Genomic DNA, 12759 nt, shown 5'->3' on the forward strand with positions numbered 1-12759 from the left:
TATATATATATATATATATTTATTAATTTAATTTTAAATATTAATAAATTATTTATATTAAAATATAATATATTTTAAAATAAATTATATTAATATATTAATTTTTATTAATATATAATTTATTTCAAATATTAATAAATTATTAAAATTAAAAAATAATATATTTTAAATTAAATTATATTAATATATAAATTTTATAAATTTGTATTAATATAAAATTTAAATATATATATATATATATAATTATTATAATTTATTTATATTCATTTTTAAAAAGTAAAATTTAAATATATAACGCAAAATTATATATTTTTAAAATGTTTTTGCTAGTGATTTACAAAATAATAATACTTATATCTATTATCAAACTCTCCATAATTTAAATTTTCTAATTCCCACTTTTATTATTTATATGTATGATAAATTTAACATTTGACTTTATATTTAAGAAGTGGAATTTTATATTTAAATTTATGTTTTATTATTATGATAATAATTTTATATTAAAATAAAAAAAATAGAAATAGATAAAAAAATAATAAATAAAATTATTAGAAATTGATGAAGTTGATAAAAGAGTACGAATAAAATGATTAAAATAATTAAATATATATAAGAAAATGAATAATATTTATATCTATTATCAAATAAATAATAATATTTATATCTATTATCAAACCCTCCATAATTTAAAGTTTCTAATTCCCACTTTCATTGTTTATATATAAAATAAATTTATTATGTGAATTTATATTTGTGCGTAAAAAATGAAGAAGAGATAGAACTATATATTTAAATTTATGCTTTATTATTATTATAACAATTTTATAATATATATATATATATATATATATATATATATAAATATATGGAAGATAGAAATGAAATTAATAAAAGAGTATTGAATAAAATAATTAGAAAAATTAAATATATGAGAAATGAATAAAATGATTTAAAAAATGTGGAATATATGGGAGAGGACGAATAAAAAATATACTTAAAAATGATGTTGGATAAAAACGCATAGATTATAAATTTAAACGATTATGATTGAGATAAAGAAAAAATTGAGTTTACACTTCAAAACAAAAATACTTAACTTATTACACAAATCATAGATCCTAGTGTCTAAACGGCCGGATTAAATGTAGTCATAGTTAGAATATTAATGATTAATATGTAACAAGATGGAGATGGGGTGGGTGTGATTTGTGCTTATAGGCTACACACCAGAAGGCATGTCATTTTGATTTTAATTATATATAAAGAATTAAAATCTATAGAAAAGAATTTTTTTTTGTATATAGAGGTGTACAAGCTACACACTAGTTGACATTGCACTTACACTAATATGAACGGCGGAACCACCGGATACCACCGGATATAAAATATACCTGAATAAAAATGATTTACCCATAAATCAATATAATAAAAGTTGAGTATTAAAATCGACGTTATAAATTTTCAGATTTAGATCTCGAATACTTCGACAATATATGTTTATATGGCCTCATTTTATTGTAGGTTCGTCTAATTTCATCATAATGATTAATATTATGTCGTCACATAAAAATACGCAATTCAAAATCTTGTTCAAGTGTAGTTTCATCAAACTCAATTATTTGAGATTTAGAAAAATAATTCTAAATATTAATCCAAAATGATTATATTTGTTTCGATCGACTAATATATGTTTATATGGCCTCATTTTATTGTAGGTTCGTCTAATTTCATCATAATGATTAATATTATGTCGTCGCATAAAAATACGCAATTCAGAATCTTGTTCAAGTGTAGTTTCATCAAATTCAATTATTTGAGATTTAGAAAAATAATTCTAAATATTAATCCAAAATGATTATATTTGTTTCGATCGACTAATACAATGAATGACTATTAATTATTGGCTTAAAATAGATAAATTATTATTATTTATTCGAACTATTTGAATTCGACAATTAAAAAGTTTTTGAATTTAAAGACTTTTAACATGTAATTATAAAAAACTATCATCGGATATAAAAAAAATATAAAAATGATTCACATAAATACAAATATTATAACAACAATACATATACTAATGATATATAATATATATATATATATAATTGGTGAAAGAATTGAGTAGGAGAGAATGAATTTCAATTAAAGTGTTATAATATAACGTTATATTTTAACATTAAATATTATAGAAGCAAGGAGAGAATGAATTTTATTTTTTAAAATTAAGACAGACATTAATCTTAGAGGCTAAAAGAGTTCTGGTATAAATATTATTTGATTTGAAATAAATTATATAAAGTTATGTACCTATAGTATGTTTTATTATTATATATAATAAATTATATAGGAAAAAAGCTCACTTAGACGTATGTATTTGTACAATTAGCTCACTTAGACATATGTACTAATAAAATGTCATTTAAACGTACATACTATCAAAAATTGGCTCATTTAGCCTCTTTGAGTAAACCATGATTAATTTTTATTGTTTAATTTATATATTTAATAATTAAATATTAATATATTTTCTCTCTCATTCCTTTTCATTTATTACTAATAAATGAACCCTCTATTTTTTTTATCTTTTTTATTATTTCTATATGAACATTTATTATTGATTATTTTAATTTTATTATATATATATATATATATATATATATATATATATATATATATATATATATATATATATATATATATATATATATATATATATATTCATCATTAATTTAACTTTATATTTTTTCTTCTTTCTTATATTCACATAGATCATTAATTATTTTAAAATTGTTTGGTCTAATGATTGAATATAACAATGAAAAATCCTTTCAATAATGAAAATTCTTTCAACAATAAAAATTCTTTAACACAAAAATAAATTAATTAAGAATTAAAAATTGGATAATAATACAAACTCATTCATCAAACTCAAAAGAGTAATAATCAAATATTAGACAAAACAATGCACTTACTACTATAAGTCGTAAATAAAATTAAACAAAAAATTATTAATTTTATTTTTGTTTATATTAAATTAAATAAGAAAAAATTATTCAATAAAATATTACAGTAAAACATAAAATTTATAAATAAGTTGTTAAATATTTTTCAAAAATGAGAATTTAAGCAATATGAGAAATAAAAACTAATAAAAATGGAAGATAACATATAAAAGAGAAATTAATATTAAAATAATAAAAAAATTAAGAATAAAATAAATGACCTGGTTTAATTAATGAAAAAGAAGGAGAGAGAAAATATATTAATATTTAATTAATAAATATATAAATTTAAAAATAAAGTTAACCATGGTTAGTAAAAGAGGCTAATTGAGCCAATTTTTGATAGTACATAGGTTTAAATAATCTTTTATTAGTACATACGTCTAAATGAGCTAGTTGTACAAGTACATACGTCTAAGCGAGCTTTTTTCCAATTATATATAATCTCTATAAAAACACATTTATGCTTAGTTGAGAATTCCCTTTATTCTTTCTCTCTCAACAAAAAATTACACTTTAGTGGGAAGGGATATCCGAGCGGTTTACATGTGGCTCCGCCCTGGACTAATATAAAATAAAATTTTAATTTTAAATAATCTAACATAAGTCAATTATTTCAGTAATTCTAGTAAATATCATAAAAGCTAAGTCATTTATGATAAACTTCAAAATTCTTATTTAATAATAAGTATATTAAAAAAAAGTATATCAAAAATATTCAGTTAAAAAACCTTACAAGATACACATTAGTATAATTAGAAATTTCAAGAATATATATTTAAATCTCCAAAATATTATTAACTTTTAAAATAAATATTAATTTTTTTTAAAAGATATATATTATTAAATATTTAATAAAAAATATACAATTATTTTATTAAGTATTCTAAAATGTTAACAAAAATTAAGTGATTAAAATGTAATAATTATAATGTTAAGTGTGCTTATCCAACTCACTTGGGTTTGTTTTTTTTATAACTCTAGATCTTAATTAAAATTTTTAAAAATAATTATTAATTATTTAATATATATATTATATATATATATATATATATATGAAATTTTAAACATTTGTTTTCTAAATATAATATTTTTGGAAAATCTATATCTCTTAATAATCTAATAAAAATGTGAATTTTAAAATTAAACTTAACATTATTTTACATATCTTATTTCATAATTAACTGCTAATAAAGAGTTCATAATATAGGATAATCTTGTTGTCTCATAACCAAATTTGACAAACTAATTACCTATACCAGATAAGCCTGGACCTCAATCTTTTGAAAGTATTAAATAAATCATAAGTTTAGTTCATATTATTATACAATATTTGAGGTTTATTTATTATCTCAACAATTGAAGAAGTTTTTTTTTTATATTAAAATTAGTATATGATATAAAATTATTTTTAATATTCATATTGAAATATTTATTTCTCCTACTGAGGCTATTACAAATATGTTTGATATAAAATATAAAATTTAGACTCCAAATTTCTTAATTTGGTATAAGATAATAGAAATGTAAACTATTTCTTTATCTTTCTTTTTTACCACGTCACGATTATTAACTTTTGACACGCCACGATTGTGTTAGCGACGTTCTAGAACAAATTATTGCTAAATAGATAGATTATGTTTTGTTTTATATACATAAAATAAATAAAAATAATCTTATTTTCTTTCAAATAAATAATTGTGATCTATATGTGAAATATACTATTTGTACTTTTATTTCTAAGAGTGATAGTAAGAAAAAAAATATAGAGACCCATTAAGTACAATCAAGGTGCAGTAAAAATTGTAATGCTATATTAAATTATGAAGGGGAACAAAATTTGTCAATGTCTAAGTTGTGAAGCTATATATATTCAAAACCGCTTGAAATATATTAAAGATCCTACTGAAACTCATGAAAGGTCTACCAAAGACTCAAGCAAGTACATAGAACCCACAAAAGTTCAACTAAGATCTATTTAAAATGTTTAAGGTTATTTTGAACTTCAATATTAAAGTCCACTTTTATAAATACACAATATAATCAACATATATAGTTGATTATCTATCTCTCTATATAAAGTTTTTTTTAATATTGTTTCATAATCTTCAGAAAATTATTGTTCAACCAATTACTTATTAGGTATTTCTTATTTTTTTAATTTTTCTCTAAAGCAATTTGATATACAAAATAAATATCAATAATTTATGGAATATTCATTTCAACTTGAGGGCACTATGACCTACACTTAATTAATATGAAACATTTTTCAAATTAATTATTTAAATATTTATTTCTCGTAATATTGTCCACACTAATCAAGTCATTATTAAAAAATTACATTGATTCCACAAATCAAGTGGCATGACATGTGCAGTATAATTTTTTATCACCGTCCTTTCAATATATCCACTAAAATATTCAATTACATTTCTTAGTTGTACATGTTTTTTTTTTTAAATTATAAATTACTATTTTATATAAACAACTTCAACAAGAATATAGAACTAGTTTAATATATACTGTATTAGCCTTTAAAGTTTTCAATCGAAACCAAATTTAAGAATTTTAAATTACTTTGTATACTTCTACTATATTAATTAATGTTTTATTTCTTCTTTCTAATCCATCCTAATATGGAATATATCAAAATAATAATATGATTTACATTATTTTATATATAATTTCATATAATTTAACTTATATAATTATATAAATAAAACTTATTTATATATTAATTAATATTTAATAATTATTTTTAAAATTTATGTATTATTATAAATATTTGTATAATTAAAAAATATTAATTGTTTGTATAAAATAAAATATTATTAATAATAATTTTATAAAAAAATATTTTAAATTAAATGATATAATTATAAACTAATTTTAAAATATATATATATATATATATATAAATAAATTGTATTAATTAATAATAGAGAAATGATTAAGTAGGGGAATTTGGTGGGGGAATGACTTGGCATAATTTTATTCGCTGAAAAAATCAAATAATTTCTCTATTTTTTCTCTTTCCTCTCACTTTTACATTTTCAACCAATGAAGGTGATGCCAGTCATTCCCTCACCAAATTCCCTCTCTCTATCACTCTTCTTAATAATAATACCACTAATTTATGTAATTAATTATAAATATTATTTATTAATAATGTTAATTTTATATATGACTATTATTTTTAATTAACATTATTAGTTTTTAAAATAATTATTATATTTAATTATATATGAAATTGTTACACTTAAATTTTTTATAATATAATTTTTGTTTGCAAAGATAAATAACATATAAAAAATTTAAATAAAAATAAGTAAGTAAATATTTATTATTATTATTAAATTATAAAATTAAACCCATTTAAATATAAATAAATTTAAGTTATAATTTATTTTTATTATTTTTATTATATTTTAAAATTAATATTTAGGTATAACTGTTGAGAAATTATTGAGAAAATTTACGAGGGAATGACATCAATATGATATAGTGACACGTAATTCTCTTCCAATATTTTTTCACTATTACTATTGCATTTGCACGAGTAATAGTGAAAAAATATTAGGGTGAAATTTTTATGGGCGGGTCAACCCACAATCCGACCCAAATATCAATTTACTCTCACATATATCCAAATTAACCACAGCTCTCGACCCGGCAATCCGGACACTTTAAAAATTAAGCATCATTATATATATATATATAGATTATATCATATCTACATTCTTATGTAAATTGTTTCACTCTCACATCCCCACCTCTATCCCACTCCTCACTCATCTCTCAAAATTACATATTTATTCCTACTATTTTTATATATTTATATTTCTTATTTTATTTACTTTACTTATTTAACTTTATTATTTTATTTAATTATTATATTTTTCTTATTCATTAAATTTAATTAATTATTTTCTAATATCTTTTATTTTATTTTATTTTATTTATTTAATATTCTTTATATCGGTTCCCAATATTTATTTTTATTTTCTTATTTCTGGTTAAGAATTATTTTTTATTTAAAAAATATGAATTTATTCGTTTTACATTAAATCTTGTTTGTTATAATTTTTTAGTTATAAATAACGATAAATAAAAATATTAATAAAGAACTAAAAATTTTTTTTTTTTAATAAATCTATTTTGGCAAGATACTGATATGATTTGATTAGCCATCCGTGAGAATTTAGGGTCTATGCAAATTTAAATTTTGGGTTCTTTAAATAATAATTTTTTTTATTTTAATAATATAACATGAGATATATATTATATTATAATAAAGAAATAAGAGATTAAAGAGATGATAAAAAATTATATATATATATATATATATTGTATAATATATATTTAATATTAAAGGAGAAAAAAAGGAAAAAAATAAGATTAATAATATAATACTGTTAAATATTAAAAAAAATTGAGATCCTATAAAAGTGGGGCCCTATGCAAAATCATAGATTGTTGCCTTGTTCCAGGAGCCGACCCTAAATTAGCAAAATCAAATATATTTTTATTGAAAACTCACTAAATAACAAATCTGTTTTTTTGTTGATAACTCACAAAAGAATCAAATTTTCTTTTAACATAATGAATAACCACAATTTCGGTTCATTTTCAAATAGTTGGTAATTTGAGAATTATGTTTCTAGTGGGGAGAATGATTATACACCCGAATTTACCACAAATCACAAATCAGGTTAATTATTATCGTTGTTTTAGGCATATTTCTTATTTATTTTGGAAAAAAATAATATCAATTAGAAAAAAACTAATATCAATCTATGAAACTAATTGAGTTCTTACACTACTATTTTATATAGATATTTGAAAGTATAGAAGATATGATAAATTGGGCGAAGACAACTTGTTTGGAAAATGGTATTGTGGTAGTGATTAAAAATTCTGCTAATTTAAAAGGCGAAAAGTTGCCAGAGTGTTATTTAATGTGTGAAAGATGAAGAAAATACAAACTGCCACGGTATTTTGTTGATGGGCAATTCGTAAAAAAAAAATACAGGGACAAAAAAATGTGAATGGACATTCGAGCTACGAGGTATACCAATACTTCCAGAAGGTGTGATATGGCGTTTAAGGATTGTATGTGGTTTTCATAACCATCAATCAACAAAATCTATGTATGGCCATGAGTGCCCGTCTATGTTAAAACCAATGGAGCAACAGTTTGTGCTCGACATAGCCAATAACACTACATCTCGTGAAATTCTTAGTATATTGAAACAAAGAGACCCGTCAAACACTACAGGGATAAAACCATTTACAATGCCATTTTCACAAATAAATTCGCCAAACAGGCCGGCCTAAATCAAGTCCAGCATGTCTTGGAGAAGTTAATTAAAAAAAATTACCTCCATGATTACCGTACAAATCTAGACACCAATGAAATCACAGATAATCTTTAGGTTCACTCTAAAAGTCTGTTACTTTTTGTTAACTGTCCATCCGTATTGATCATTGATGCCACATATAAGACCAATGGGTATCGATCACCACTATTAGAGGTTGTGGGTATCACATCCACAATGTGAACTTACTTGCTTATGTTCGCATATCTAAGCAATGAGAGGGCAGAGCAACTAACATGGGCATTATGTAACATAAAGAAGTGGATGCTTGAAAAGGGGACATCATTGCCATCAGTGTTTGTTTTAGATCGGGATATGGCGCTTATTATGCCATTGAAATATGTTTTCCTATGGCACGTCACATCCTCTATATTTGGCACATAAACTAGTGCGTAATGAAAAAATGCAGGCCTATGCTTGGTCTAAAGTGGAACAAGTTTAATGCATCACGGTACTCGCTCATTATTTCATCCACACAGTGGTCTTACCATCATAAGTGGGAAGTCATGCGCGAGGAGTATAAACGATTCCAAGGTTCCCTAAATTACCTTTGGGAGACATGGTTACACTCTTACAAAGATCGGTTTGTTTCAGCATGGATTGATACATGTATGCACCTAAGGCCACTCAAATGAATGCAACGTCTTGAATGAGAGGACATGGGAGGGGCCGGGGGTTCGCAATACTTTGTCGACCCATGATCACTCTCCCGTTCCACCCATCCGTGATACCTACACTAGGAAATTACCTACGGTTATGCAACGTTATATTTCTCATATTGTTGACGTTGAACCTGACGGTCACTGTGGATTTAGGGCGATAGCCACACTAATCGAGTATGGTGAAGAAGGTTGCTTTCAAGTACGATACGATCTTATGGAGGAGATTCGACAAAATAAGCGTCAATATGATCAGCTTTATCTAGACCGGGAAATGACAGATAATCTATTATTTTTATTAAAATATTTCGGGCAACCGACACCAGAGAGGCATTGGATGGACTCTATTACTTTAGGAATTGTCATCGCATCAAGGTACAACTTTGTACTGCATACATTTGGTGAGAATAATTGGAGTTATTTTACTCACTTGTCATTAAGGTCCTCTCTAGTTCCAGACCAAGAGCGCCAGGAAATAACTATAGCCCATGTTGGCAACACTTCGTGCAAGTTTTTTTACACACTCATTATCCTGTACCACCCTTTCCAATGTGGTGGTGTAATCAGTCATCTTACGAAATTAAAGGATGGGCAACTAGTTGTATAACACGTGCTAATTTGTGGTACGAAATAACGGGTACATGACCTAACATGGTGTAGAATTTGGAGGAAATATTGATTATAATTTGTATTTTTTATTTATTTTGGTGTATTATTTTTCCTATTATTAATTGTACTCTTTTCTAAACATGGTCAAAATACTTAATATTAAAAAATTAAAAGATAAAAAAGATCTAAAGAATATTAAATAAAGAAAGTAAAAAAAATATATATTAAAAATTAATTAATTAATTATATTTAATGATAAGAAAATCTTAATAATTAAATAAAATAAAATAAGTAAAATAAATAAAATAAGAAAAATAAATATATAAAAGTGGTAGGGGTAAATGAGTAATTTTGGTGGATGAGTGGTGAGTGGGGCCGAAAGTGGAGGTGTCAATGGGTGGGAAGAGCACCTCCCCATTCTTATACCTAAATGTTTTGTTAAATTTGAATGTAAAATATATTTTCTAAATACAAATTAAAATTACTATTTAAAATCAAATTGCATGTGTTATTATTTTTCTAATTCCACTATTTCCTATTCAAATTGATTCATTGTTCACTTTTCACTTGCTTTTTACGTTACTTGATAAGGGTATTTAAAATATGAATGATAAAACTAAAATCAATCTATCATATAATATTATAATTAATGTTAATAATATTAGATTAATAACAAGAAGATGTGAATCAAGAAGAATATTAGAATCAATATACAATGTAGACAAATGCCTTTTTAAGTGAATCAAATAAGGGTTGAAATGATGGTAACTGAAAGTATAAATATCAGTTTACAACAATTGTAAATTACACGGGCTTCCATTTGTATGAGCTAAATGTTTAATACTATTTTTTTCTTCCCTTACTTCCTCTTTGCGAAACTCTTTATGTATATGATATTTGGTATAGCTAACATTGAGCAGCTTTATCATTTGATTGGAGTCTAATGGATGAGATCAAATTAGAACTCAATATGGAAAAAACTTCTTATGGAGCAATATATTGACTTAGTTGGATCTGGTTTAAATATATATATTAATAAATTTAATAACATTTGTTTATTCAACTCCAGTTTCGCTATTCAGGTAATCCTTTTTTTATTAGTTAAGATGACTAAAATAGAGTTTATTTAAAACGGTGAACATTTATAAATTTTAAAAAAAAATACTTTTTAAAATCATAAATATTTTAAATTATATATTAATATTATATGATAAACATTAAAATTTTATCCACCCAATTTATAAATTTTAAAATAATTATTTAAAATAATTAAAATTAAGGCCAAATCATGATTAAATAATTAATTGGGTCTAAAGAAATTGAAATAAATAATTTAGGATAAATATTGTATCAATTTTATCCTAAATAAATTATTTATAAAAGCCCTAAAATTTTTTTAAAAAAAAATTGGGAAATATAAATATTAGATATTTAAAATATTTTATATATTTTGTAGGTTCAAAATGGAGCCAAGAGAAATTAAAAACAAAATCAAATTCAAACAAACTCAATGTCCGGAAAAGTGTCGTAATCTGTTGTAGCCGAAATCAAGATAAATTAGTGCAACAGATCACACAACCATCGATTGAGCGCCCATGCTTCATCCAGCGAACAACAGAGCCGTGTAGCTTGCTGCAATGGAAGAGAAGCGCTTCCACATAGTACTAGATTAACTAACGCGTGCATCAACGTTGTTAGCCTATACGCGAACGGAACTCCCATCATAAATGAACGCTGATGGAATGCCTAGGCGTCTGCACTTTAACGACGTCATTTAAGACTCCCTTGGCGCTCAAACACGGAAGAAACAAACGACTTCGTTTCCACTCAGCTTTGTCTTCTTCCTCGTGACGAACGACACGATGAACAAACGTAATCTTTGATTTCTTAAAGATGGAACTCCGACGTTAGTCCACCAAATTGACTGATTCGAAAGATGAAATGCTCACCCTTGCATGAGCTATAACGAGCATGCCCTATAACGATCAACCAGATGAAGAACATACAAAAGTCATTATTAACGTTTTGTCCGAAATTCGACCACTTGATCGATCAACCGACCTTGGCAGGCTATAAATAGCCCCCTAAGCTAGAACGAAGACAAGGATCAGAATACCAAGCCTTCAATCCATTCCAAATGAAATTCGCCATTAAAATTTATAAGCTTTCTTAAAATTTCAAAACTTTGTAAAAGGCAGTAAAACTCAATATGGGTAATCACAAAGTTGTTAAAAGAGTTCAGGAGTGTTCTCAAACTCATTGTAAGGTTTCAATCATATTTTAATTCAACTTATGGATCTAAACTGAAATTTTATATTTTTTTTGAGAAAAACGACTCATCATTTCATTAAAAATTCCCCAAAAGGGAAAAAAACCAAATGAATTTTTGTATTTTTCTAAACAAGCCTAGAAAAATTTAGTCCATAACAGTCTGAAACAAATGAATTACACAACACACAAACAATTGAAAGTGTTTATCTAACTAAACAAAATTCCATTCTCGTGACTTCTTTGAATTTGATTTTTCAGTTCCAGCTTAGTTTCCAGTTTTGCTCAGTAATGGGTACTCGTCTCATCGTTTATAAATTTGTGCTGATGTCGAATATTATATCTTCTCATGTCTCCTCTACACTTCTTCATATTCTCGAGTGCACCCTTGCGTTCCTTTCTCGCCATATGTGGTAAACGATTGTACCAAAGCCTCTTTTGAAAACACTTTACTTGAAACATTTTCCCTTTACTTTGTGTATGACTTCCTTTTTGATCTCTTTACATTCTTTAGGAAGGCTAACCATTTACATGCTTCTGGAAAACTTCTTCCATAGCTTCGATGTGTAAGGACAACAACCAAATAAGTGAACTATTGTTTCTTTATTCCCTTTAGACAACATATAGTTTGGATCCGAAATTTGCATGTACTTCCTAACGCGATCTCTTGTGTTTAGCCTTTCCCAAAATGAAAGTCATATGATGAATTGGTGTCTCGGGATAACCTTTGATGACCAAAACAGATTAGCCCAATTTACTGTTTCCTCATTCTCTCGAATGGTGTTCCACACTTTGCTTAAAATCATGTTCCCATTTTCCTCGACTTTTCATCGATGTACG

This window comes from Impatiens glandulifera, chromosome 7, assembly GCF_907164915.1.
Source record: "Impatiens glandulifera chromosome 7, dImpGla2.1, whole genome shotgun sequence".
Taxonomy (NCBI): domain Eukaryota; kingdom Viridiplantae; phylum Streptophyta; class Magnoliopsida; order Ericales; family Balsaminaceae; genus Impatiens; species Impatiens glandulifera.